This window comes from Diceros bicornis, chromosome 3 (genome assembly GCF_020826845.1).
Source record: "Diceros bicornis minor isolate mBicDic1 chromosome 3, mDicBic1.mat.cur, whole genome shotgun sequence".
In the NCBI taxonomy this organism is placed as follows: Eukaryota; Metazoa; Chordata; class Mammalia; order Perissodactyla; family Rhinocerotidae; genus Diceros; species Diceros bicornis.
Genome location: NC_080742.1, coordinates 95168713 through 95181417, shown reverse-complemented (window position 1 = coordinate 95181417; position 12705 = coordinate 95168713). Strand labels below are relative to the sequence as shown.

Sequence of the window (12705 nt, the reverse complement as noted above, 5' to 3'; positions counted from 1 at the left end):
TCACTAGACAGTCAATTTCCCAGCCTCTCTTTCAGCAAGGAGTGTCCTGGGCATATGTTCCATTTCTTACCAATGAGTTGCACGAGGAAGTCTGCAGAAAAGCTTCTAGAGAGCTTTCGCTTTCTTGACATATCAGAAAGTAGTGGCTGGAGCTGGCCCTGTGGCCTAATGGTTAACTTCAGTGCATTCCACTTTGGTGGCCCGGGTTTGGCTCCCGGGGGTGGACCTACACCACTTGTCGGCAGCCATGCCATTGCGGTGACCCACATGCAAAATAGAGGAAGATTGGCACAGATGTTAGCTCGGGGCAAATCTTCCTCAAGCAAAAAGAGGAAGATTGGCAATGGATGTTAGCTCAGGGCACATCTTCCTCAGGAAAAAAAAATATATAGTGGCTGACTCAGTCCCTTCCCCCTTCTTTCTGCCCTGAACTTGCATGTGATAGATGGAACTGCAGCAGCCATCTTGCAACCATGAGGTGACATGCATGGGGATGATAGGCCAATATGCAAAATGGAAAGACAGAAAGAGTCTGAGTCCTTAATAACATTGGTAAGCTGACAGACCAATCCTGATGACTGTCTCTGAGTTTCCTGTTAAGTAAACAATAAACTTTCTTATGGCTTAGTGGATACTTTCTGCTACTTGCAGCCAAATGTACCCTAGTAGATAAAGTGAGTAATCTTTTTCAGCTTAAAATATAGTCAATTGGTTCTGATTTTTCAAAATGTACCACTAGTAGCTAGATGATGTTTTTGTTGGGTGACACTGGCCCTATTATTATGCTCACCTTCTCAGTATACATGCAGGAAACGTATGGGAAAATCAGGAGTGAGAATAGTGATCCTCTGAACAGAAATAGTATTCTTCCTGATATAAAGGATAGCATATTTTACCTTATTTTTGGTTAGTAATACTTAAATTAATGAACAGAAATAATTTTCTAGGCAAAGAGACTGCATCTCTACGTCCAACTGAAGTGGAAATTAATTTTAAGTTTACATGCTTTTCTGCTCCAAACATTCCTATCTTGATAAATTTCTGTGCTATTTCATCGTATTGCTTACTTACTGCTGTAAAAAACTAACCCATTAATTACAGTTTAAGTTTTTTGTTTGTTTTGTTTTTTATACACTCTAATAAAGCCGGTCTGACATATAAGTCACTTGGAAAATTTGAGGAAGGAAAAAGCTACTGAATTAAGTTAGCACATTCTCCTGTAGTAAATTTAGTCATTTATATTTCCATGCAATTTATATAAATTTATATATTACTTCACATATATCTAAATCTATATGTATTTGTGGATTATTTTTTTAAAGCTTTATCTATAGTACACCAAAGGGGAAAGGGTTGGAAGTTTATCAGTTAGCTTTTGCTGTGTAACAAACCCCTCCAATACTCAGTTAACAGTAAGGATGTTATCACTCATGTGCCTGCAGGTTGGTCGGTCTAGCCTGCACTTGACTGGGTTTGGCTCCCAGCTGAAGGTTGGATCCAGGTCTGCTTTACATTTTTTGGGCCAGCAGGCTGGCTGGGACATGTTTTTCTCATGGCAATGACAAAAGTACTGAATGCAAGAGGACAAACCCAAATGCACACTTCAAGTCTTCGCTTGTATCACATCCACTCACATGCCACTGGCCTGACTGAATCATAGGGCCAAACCCAATATCCACAGTGTAGGAAATGGACTTGGCTGCTGGCTGGGAGGGACTGCAAAGTCACATGGCAAAGTTCACAGGAAGAGGGAGCAGAGAAGAATTGCAAACAATAATGCCACATGAGGGAAGAGAGTTGGTAACAAAGGACCAGCCTCTGACATTGTTCTGACACAGTTCTTAGAACCCGAGAGAACTAAGAATTAAAGGAATTATCTTAGGAAAGAGAAATGGCTGGTACTCCTACTGTGAAAGATAAAAGTCCTCATACTGTGCGTGATTATACTATGATGCTTAGAAGAGTGATCTCGACAATGCTTTTAGAAAGATCACCACCCACCATTGTCGTATTCATGTACCTTTCCAGACCTAGCCTAGTATTTCTGTGGAATAAAGACAATTTATTTTGTTATTGTTATTTTCATTGTCTCTCTGTATGCCAGAATTGTACAGAGATTGTATTTAGAAGATTCATAATGTGCTAATGACCAATATCTTTTAACAACAGCAGCTAAAATAATAGCCATGTTCTTCACATGCTTTCTTTCATTTTAATCTTCACAGCAAACCCATGAAGTAGGAATTGTTTATTATTCCTATTTGACAGATGAGGAAATTGAGTCCAGGGTAAGTAATTTGCTAAAGGTCACAGCTAACAGAGCCAGGATTTGAACCTGGGTAGTCTCATTTAGCACTCCCACGCATAACAGGATACACGAGACTCCCTGCCTACCCCCCACTCCCACCACGAAGACACTGCTGTGCTATTGTTCCAGCCCAGTTTGGCATATGAAGCCGCTGTGCCAAATTGATGCCATGAAATACATGTGCTGTAAAATAAAACAAATTATGCATTTATACTACATTTTTGTGTGTGTTGTAATACAGAAAATCGCCTATCTACATTGCTTTGGAGCACTATATCCCGAAGATTCAGGTTGATCGTTAGCAGAAGAATGCATTTTACAAAACAAATGTGGATTTTTGGGCACTCTGAGCTCTCTTATTTACTGGGCCATCATTTTCACTGGCCTCATTGGCTTCTCAAACCAGTGTGGCCCGGGCCAGCCATGCCCACAGTGGACCAGCAGCCTGCAGTCTTGCTCCCGTGACCTTCTGCCATTCCTTTGTGGCAGCTCCCAGCCCCAGGGCCCCTTATTTCCCTGTGGATCGCTGAGGAGCATGCAGGTGGCCCTTCATGTCATTAAACTGCTATTTAAAAATGTTTCATTCTTTTTCTCCTTGATTCTCCGTCACGCCCTGCATACTTTTCTGAGACCCGGTGTTAACTCAGCACATGGAGCAACATTTGAAGAAACTCCCCAGAATTCAAATCCACAAGGAATCTCTTTCTGGATCTGAATTTAACTCTTCCGCTTTCAATCTCATCCTTTGCTCATCGATCTGAACAAAAAGAATCTCTGGACTTTTAAATGCGTTCAACAGTCACTTGAGTGATTGACCTTTGCATTTGTTTTAAGCTGTACAAATCAATTTCTTTAAAAAGGGTATTCTTAAGAAAAGTACTTTCGGTGTGAACTGGAACAGTAAAGCACAGCCCTTAAACCCAAGAGTGCTTTTATGTGACACACAAGTCAACAGTTCAACTAGCAGTTGTTTTTTGCTTAATTTTGGCATAATTTTGGGGGTACTTTGGGGATGGCTAATGGAAATGTGAGGGTTATCAAGCCTCCTAGGAGGGGTGAGAGTCAAATTATTTTTATAACTGAGATGGCACAAGCACTGACCAGTCAGAATGGACACCGGTCATGAACAGCCTGTGTGGGTGTCACCCCCACGCCAGACGCGCCCCGCTCCCGTTGGCACCAGCACCTGAACTCAGCTCCGTCACCCCAGCTCTGGCTCTAAACTTCTGTTAGGTGCTTTTGTAAACAGAATCTACTGTTGACAGGAAAAGATTTGTCACCATTCAAGAGATTCAGTTTCCAAAGGCAATTTCAAAAGAAGGTTTTCACAGAGATTCTGAGCAATGACTGGAATAAGTTATTCCTTCTTAAAGTGTGCTGCTGGTCAGGAACACATAACTTCTGGCGTGTTTATTCAAAGACGAGTATTGTTATTGTACCATACTTCCTGGTGATTGATATACTTAGCAGTGGCTTCCAAGAAGTGACTATCATTTTGATGAAATGTCAAGTCAGGTGACAGATGGCTGACTTATTTGGAGAACCTTAAACCTAGAGAGAAGAGATTATTGTTAGATTAGAGCCGTACGTGTAGAATTATCACATTACAAAGGAGAAAAGGTCGGATTTGGAAAGAGAAACCAGCTATCCCAGTTTGACAACCAGTGGTAAGCGGACAACCCGTGCTGCCTGCTTTCAATGTGTAGGCTGCAAGGTTGGTGGAGTACATGGGAGGGAAACAAAGAGTCCCAAACAGACCTGGGAAGAGCTCAGCTGTAACTCCGTGCTTCTTCTGCTCTCCATGCTTGCAATATCCTTCTCACGGTGGATTTGCAAATAAGAAGTCCTCTGAAAACACAGCCAAGTGAAGAAGACACGGGAAATGTGGGGTTGGCTCTGAGGTCTGTGAGTATAATAGAGTAATTCCACCAAGGAGACTACACCTTTTTGTAGCAACTTATTTTGACTTGACATAAAAAGGAAATGTAAAAATGCTATTTGTTCTAAAATGCCCGAATGATAGGGGACAAGTTGAGTGATTATAGCATATCTATAATATAGAATATTAATCAGGCATTAAAAACTCTGTTTTCAGCAAAGCAATACTATATATTGTTACATACATACATATATTATATGTCAAAGGTCTAAAACCTGCAAGGAAATGACAAACACCAAATTCAAACTGAGGTATTACTTCTGGAGAAAGAGGAGGGAAAATGGGGTTGAGGAGCGTCCAAACGGAGGTTATCAATCTGTAATGTTTATTTCTTCACCTGAGTGGTGGGTCCATGGGTGTTCATATATGAGTTTCTATACTTTTTGTATGCTTGAATTATTTCAGAATTTAAAAAATCATGTTTTCAAACACTGATTGCATGACCTACCTGGTCTCGATAAAATATTAAATGAAACAATCAATCAGGATATAAAATATATACACAATATGATCGAAATGTTGTTTTAAAATAATATATATACATACACATATATATGTATATCCACACACATACAGGTATATGAACAGAAGAAAGCAAAAGAGGTTATCTCTGGTGATTTTTATTTTCTTGATTATGCTTTTTTGCAATATCTGAATGTTTTACAATAATATATCTTTTATAATCTAAAAAGTGGTATGTTAAAACATTATGGTCTCTAACAGTTAATGAAGGAGTGCATTGTACAGTTTCGCTTTTTAAGACTATATGAGTAAGACACGAAAGCATTCTTACTGTAAGGAGTCGGGGCCAGCCACAGTGCCACGGAGCTGAGCGGCACACTCCCGCCTCGCTGTCCTCCCATGCTCCGCCCCAGAGGTGACACAGTTTTGTGCGCATCCCTCCAGTCCCTTTCTATGCATTTTTTGGGTATATATGTGTATATGGCTCTCTTGTATTTACATAAATGTGATCATACTATACACACTGTCTTATAACTTAGCTTTTTCATTTTACATGGCACCTTCGGAGATTTGTGTGTGTGTGTGTGCGGAAGATCAGCCCTGAGCTCACATCGGATGCCAATCCTCCTCTTTTTTTTTTACTGAGGAAGGTTGGCCCTGAGCTAACATCCGTGCCCATCTTCCTCCACTTTATATGGGACACCGCCACAGCATGGCTTTGGCAAGCGGAGCCTAGGTGCGCGCCCAGGATCCAAACCTGCGAACCCTGGGCCACCGAAGCGGAACAAATGCACTTCACCACTGGCGACACCAGGCCGGTCCCAGGAGATTTTCTTTTTTAAATATCAGTATATATAAGTTTACCTAATTTTTAATTCAAAAATTTAAGAAATGAATTTAATTTTATTGGGGCCGGCCCAGTGGCGTGGTGGTTAAGTTCGAGTGCTCCGCTGCATTGGCCCAGGGTTCGCAGGTTCGGATCCCGGGCGGGGACGGTCGCACTGCTTGTCAAACCATGCTGTGGCAGCGTCCCATATAAAGTAGAGGAAGATGGGCACAGATGTTAGCTCAGGGCCAATCTTCCTCAGCAAAAAGAGGAGGATTGACAATGGATGTTAGCTCAGGGCTAATCTTCCTTACAAAAAAAAAAATTTAGTTTTATTTACTTAATCTCATTCATTTTAATAGCTACATAGTATTTATAATATATAAATAAATATATATTTATAATATAGCTGTATCGTAATTCAACTATATCCCTAATGATGGATATTAAGCCATTTCCTAATTTTTTATATTGTAAACAATGTTTCAGTGACTATCATTATGTGTACAAACAAGAATTTTTGTGAGAAAGATTCCTAGAAACGGAGTCTCTAGGTTAGAGGGTACACACATATTCAATAAAGACAAATGCTGCCAAACCGCCTTCCCAAGAGATTTGTCACTTAATACTCCCAGGACGTATGAGTCCTGTTTCCTCAGATCCTTGCGTTTCACTAACATCATATCTTGAAAAACACAGCAAGTTTATCAAGAACATTTGACAGATTTCTTGAATGAGCACGTATTCCTTCTATAATGAGAAAAAATGTTTTTAAATTAGATTGAAAAGTTGCTTTTCAAGACTGAAAGCAAACGCTCCCAAATGGTAAAAGTGGTTCTCTTTGGAAGACAGGCTGTGGGCAATTTTCATTTCTTTTATAATCTGAAAAAAAAAACCCAGTTAATTAAAATCTAGAATGTTCACATTCAAACATAAATGGTATAGAAAAAAAAACCAAAAAACAAAAGAAAGAAAAGGAGAAAGAAAAAGACATCATAAGTCCTTGTCTAGTTAGCCACTGGGAAGAAAAGAATTGGTTTGTTAATACTGCAAAGCAATCCAGTTTGGGCATTTGACACACGAAAACAGTTATCTGGAATAGACGTTAGAGTAAATTCTTTAAAATGTTATTAAAACACATAATTATTAGGTATAAATGACTTAACATCTTAGAAAAAATTTAATAATCTCATCATTTTTTGCTAGAACCCAGCCTACTTTAACAGGACATTGGCTTGTAAAATAACATAAGGTAAGAAAAATAATAAAATCATGGACAAAATGAACGTCTTTTTACAGAGAAGTTTCTGCCAGTGTGCAGTGACTATTATACACTATTTTCTTTTGTGTTTATAAGATATAAACTATTGAGCAATTTATCGTTCTTTTAAGATTATCCTAGAATAATCTTTGTATGAAAGTATTCAAAAAGTAACTTACGAGGTCAAATTCCTCGTGCAATGTTCTAAGTTCAGTGATTTGTTTGAAAAAAATTTTCACAGGTGAGATGGGAGTGACAACATTGCAAAATGAATCAGCTCTATCATTGATATATTGCCCTTAGTTTAAAATGGCTGCTTTTTTAAACATATGGTTCCCAGCTGAAGTTTTATCACTGCTACTGTTTTTCTTCCCAAAAGATTTTACACCAGTTTGATAAATTTCATCAGTGGGAAAATATTTTCTCCTCAAGTTACAAATAAATTTCTGCAGTTGGAAACGTTCTTATATTAAAAATATTGAATCGGAACATGCTCTTCTCTTAATGGTAGGAATAAGTCTTTAGGCAACACTCATCAGAACACCGAGAATTGCAAAGCCACATGTCAATAGATTGTCACGGAACTTGTACAAAACATGAGTTGCAAAAGAAGAGAGGAATTGCCTTCCTTGTCCGTCCTGCCTGGTGTCCTGTGCCAGGAAGGGCACAAATGCCAGCACTGCGTGTGAGCAACAGCATGCTGCCCCCTGGTCTGCAGGTGCAGGGGGACACAGCAGCTAGAGAACTTTGTGGCTCAGAACCACTAAGGACATAAAAGAATTTGAGGAGGACACCACCCTGGACTTGAAACAGCAGGAGAAATCAGGTTTTGGACCTTGTTATCCGAAAGATCTATTATCCAGAGAGACCTTAAAGCTCGCCCAGTCCATCTAGTAACTCAGGAATTCTTCTGTCAGAAACCTCACTGAGCCTGGTCCTGATTTCAGGGTCCTGGTCACACACACCGCCTCCGAGATCCCAGACAATGATGACTCTAGAGGCCAAGGGAATTAACTTCCCGCCACCGCCCCCAACCGCCACCCCATCCCCACCAGTCCTGGGAATGATCTGCTGAAGGGACCCAGTTCACTCTGCTCTTGGGAGCAGGTCTAGACTGCCTCAGCGCTGACCTGGCCATCCTCTCACCTTGGCAATGCTCGCTGCACTCCTCTGCTCCAAACCCCACATCCCTTCCATCCTTCCTTTCCTCCCTTCCGTGCTTTCCTCTTGCTTTAAACAAAGAAAAAGGAAGGGCTGATTACTAAGGGGAAGCGGAACAGGAGAGCTGGTTTAGCCGTCCCTCCCACCAAAAGGTCCTGCTTCCAGAGAAATGGTATTGAGGAATCCTGCTATATGTCCCTCTCCTCCCTCCCTATCTAAATTCCTGATCTGGTACAAGCAGGGCATGGACCAAAGCAAGCATTAAGTAAATGCCTTTCGAATGAATAAATGAATGGTTATGTATGGCTCAGACTTTTAAACATTTATGCAAACATTTTAAACTCTTATGTTTGTCTAATTATGTTGTATTTTTAGGTAATGAGTTCCTTAAGCTTGTTACTTACCAAATGAAGTAATTCTTAATTGTTTTCAATATACATTACAAATAACATGAGCAGTGTTTTTTAATTGAAACATCTTGGGATTCAGTGAAAAAACTTGGATTCACTTTATCCCGATCGCATGTGTTTTCAGAGAATTCGAACACTTGATTTACTTCTCAGCCTTGGCGTTTTCAGCCTAAAGAGTGCCGATCCATTGTCCGTCTTGACTCAGCAGCCTCTCTTCTCTTTTCCCTCCCCAACCCCGACCTCCCTCTCTTAACCCTTTTAGGTGCAGCGATCCAAAATGCTTGTAGTATTTCCTTTTGTGGACACCTGGAAGTTTTTTCTTTTTGTTTCAAGTTTGATGGTAAGACAAGTAATGTATTGCTACATTTTGGGCCTTAAGACCTTATTTTCAGGCAACTGACTTCCTGGCTAAGGATTTGACCCATGGCTCAGAGGTCTTCTTTTTTAATGCATAGAAGATTTATTTTATCCCTAAGTAAGTTGTCTTGAACTTTCCTTATGAGCAAATACCACTTCTCTGGAAGCAGGACCTTTTGTTGGGAGGGACGGCTTAACCAGCTCTCCTGTTCCGCTTCCCCTTAGTAATCAGCCCTTCCTTTTTCTTTGTTTAAAATAACTTTGAGATATAATTTACATACCATAAAGTTCACCCTTTTAAACTGTACAATTCAGTGGTTTTTAGTATATTTACAGAGTTGTACAACCATCACCATAATCTAATTTTAGAACATTTCATCGTCCCCCAGAAAACCTTGTGCAATTAGTGGTCACTCTTCCTCCCTCCCCTCTCTCTTCCCCCTCCAGCCTGTCTCTATGGATTTGCACATTCTACACATTTCATCTAAATGGGACTATGCTGTTTGTGGCTTTTGTGTCTTGCTTCTTTCCCTTCCCATAATGTTTTTGAGGTTCATCCATGTTGTAGCATGTATTAGTACTTCATTCCTTTTTATTGCTGAATAATATTCTACTGTATGGATATACCACATTTTGTTTATCCATTCATTAGTTGAAGGACATTTGGGTTATTTTTACTTTTTGGCTATTATGAATAATGCTGCTGCTATGAGTATTCATGTACAAGTTTTTGTGTGGATAGATGTTTTTATTTCTCATGGGTATATTCCTAGGAGTGCAATTGCTGGTTCATATGGTAACTCTTTCTGTGTAACAGTTTTTTTTTTTTTTTTGGCGAGGAAGATCAGCCCTGAGCTAACATCCATGCCAATCCTCCTCTTTTTTTTGCTGAGGAAGACTGGCCCTGCGCTAACATCCGTGCCCACCTTCCTCCACTTATATGGGATGCTGCCACAGCATGGCTTGACAAGTGGTGCGTCAGTGCACGCCCAGGATCCAAACCGGGCCACCAGCAGCAGAGCGCGAGCACTTAACTGCTATGCCACGGGGCTGGCCCCCTGTTTAACATTTTGCAGAACTGCCAGACTGTTTTCCAAAGTGGCTGCACCATTTTACACTTCACCAGCGATGAATGAGGGTTCCAATTTCTCTACATCCTTGCTAACACTTGTTGTCAGTCTTTTGATTACATCCCTTCTAGAGGGCAAGAAGTGGTATCTCATTGTGGTTTTGATTTGCATTTCCTTAATGAATAATGTGTTAAGCATCTTTTCATGTGCCTATTAGCTGTTCACATATCTTCTTTGGAGAAATGTCTATTCAAATCCTTTACCCATTTTTAATGGGATATTTGTCTTTTTATTGTTGAGTTGTTAGAGTTCTTTATACATTCTGGCGATATCTATTCCAATAAACTATTTTCATGTGGCTTTCAGGACATTACACTCTGGTTTTCCTCTTTCTTTATTATTTGCCCTGCTTCAGACTTCTTTGCTGGTTCTTCCTCTTCTCCTTGATCCTTATTTTTTTTTTTTAACTTACTGTTGAAGAATAACATACAAATAGAAAGGGCTAGGGGCTGGCCCAGTGGCATAGCGGTTAAGTTCATGAGTTCTGCTTTGGTGGCCCAGGGTTCACCAGTTCAGATCCCAGGCACGGACCTACTCACCGCTCATCAAACCATGCTGAGGCAGTGTCCCACATAGAACTCTACAACTACGATACACAACTATGTACTGGGGCTGTGGGGAGAAAAAAAAAAGACAAAGATTGGCAACAGATGTTAGTGCAGGGCCAATCTTCCTCAAAAACAAACAAACAAACAAACAAACTAGAAAGGGCTTAAATAAGTTTTCACAAAGGGAATGCACTAGTTTATCCAGCACACAGATCAACAAATAGAACATTGTCAGCACCCCAGAAATGGGCACCCCAGGCCCTGCTGCTCTCTCTAGTCACAACCCTCACCAAAGATAACCAACTATTCTGACTTCTAACATCATAGATGAGTTTTGCTTGTTAAGGAACTTTAAATAAACAATCCTATGATATATATTCTTTTCTTCTGACTTCTTTCACTCAATGCTGTGTTTATCAGATTCATTCATATTGTTGTATGTGGCTGTAGGTTGTTCATTTGCATTGTTGTAGGATATTCCATTATGTAAATTTACCACAATTTATTCATTTTACCATTGATGGGCATTTGGATAGTTTCCTTGTGGCTGTTAGGAATAGTGCTCTTATGAACATTCTTGTACATGTGTTTTGGTAAATACACATACACGCACGCATAGATTCTTGCTAGATCTATACCTAGGAGTAGAATTGCTAGGTTATAGAGTTTTAAGTTTAATAAGTATTCAAGTTTAGTAGGCACTATCTCTTCTCAATTTTGTATAAGAATTTTGTATAAGTGTATAAGAATTTTGGTTGCTCCACATCCTTGTCAACATTGGTATCTTCTGTATTTTTTTGTTTTAGCCATCTGGTCGGTATGTAGTGGTATTACATTATCATTTTATTTGCATTTCTCTGATAACTAGTGAACTTGAGCACCTCTCTATATGTTTTTTGGACATTTGTATATTTAGTCTTGTGGAGTGCCACTTTAAGGTGGGATTTTTGGGGGGCCATTTCTTAATATTTTGGCTTCTTTTTCAAATTGTTTTGTGGGAGGTCTTTATATAATCCACTGACAAGTCTTTTGTCAGATATGAGTATTGTGGATTTCTTTTATTCTTTGGCCTGTCTTTTCCGTATCTTAATGATGTCTTTTGAAGAACAGAAATTCTTAATTTTAATATAGTTCAATTTATCATTTTTTTATTTATGGCGAACACTTTTTGTGCCCTGTTTAAGCACATTTTGCCTACTCCAAGATCATAAGGATTTTTCTCTGTTTTCTTTCACATTTAGATCAGTAACCCATCTCGTTGAGGTAGAGGCCAAGATTTTTTTCCCCATAAGGATATCTAGTACCAGTTATTGAAAAGACCGTCCTTTCTCACTGCACTGCTGGCTCACCTCTGTTATAAATCAGGTGACTATATAGATATGGGTCTGTTTCTGGATTCTCTATATTTTTTCCCATAGGTCCATTTGTCCATCTTTTTGTCAATATCACTGTCTTAATTACAACAGCTTTTAAAAGTTAGGTTTTGATATCTGGTAGTGGTCTCCCAGCTTCATTCTTCTTCAAGATTGTCTTGGCTCTTTTTGGCCTTTCGTATTTCACACATAGTTTAGAATCAACTTGTCGTTTACACACACACACACCCACACCCACACCCATAAACCTTGCGGGGAGTTTGATTGGCATTGTGTTGAATCGAGGCATCTTCTAAATCATAAAAATGACATTCCCTCTGTTTACTTAGGTCTTTTCACTTTTTCTCAACATCATTTAGTAATATTCAGCATATAGGTCTTGCACATTTTTCATTAGATTTATTATTGGGTATTCGAAGTTTTTCAAAAGGCAAATGGTTTCACTTTAAAAGTTTAATTTCCTCTTTGTTTATTGCTAGTGTATAGAAATTTATTGCTGTAAACCCGCCTTGTATCCAGTGACCTTGCTAACTTCACTCAATTCTAATACTTTGATTGAAGATTGTTTTGGAGTGTCTATGTATATAGTCATGTAGTCAGTTTTATTTTTTCCTCTCCAACTCTTATCCCTTGCTAAAACCATGTTTTCTTTCATATATTTCAGTCTTTATTGATCTTCTCTCCTTTTATAGCCCAGGACAATGGTAGAATTCATCAGTGCTCAGCTTCCTCAAATCCTCAGTGGTCCTTTATAAGACAAGCGTCACATTTGTAAAATGATCTGCCCAGGGGTCATTTGTAACCATATTTTGGCCAAGCATTCCTCAATTTCATACTTGGATTCTTTTAAAAATCCCAGATAATTTCTAGATTGCCTAAACGTTTACATCTATTCTAATGTATTCATTTGACTTGATCAAATTTCTTTTT

The 12705-nt window shown here is 39.3% G+C and overlaps 1 protein-coding gene and 1 long non-coding RNA gene across 2 annotated transcripts in view; one reads left to right on the top strand and one right to left on the bottom strand.

The window, feature by feature from the left end:
* The window catches only part of EZH2 (enhancer of zeste 2 polycomb repressive complex 2 subunit), a 270483-nt gene that overhangs the window by 177989 nt on the left and 79789 nt on the right, over positions 1 to 12705 (top strand). The window lies entirely within an intron of this gene.
* Positions 1250 to 8063, bottom strand: LOC131398709 (uncharacterized). Its single transcript, XR_009216973.1, has 3 exons — positions 7943 to 8063; positions 4067 to 4156; positions 1250 to 3859 (listed from the first exon to the last, which is right to left on the bottom strand). It is a non-coding gene; the product is annotated as an uncharacterized LOC131398709 (long non-coding RNA).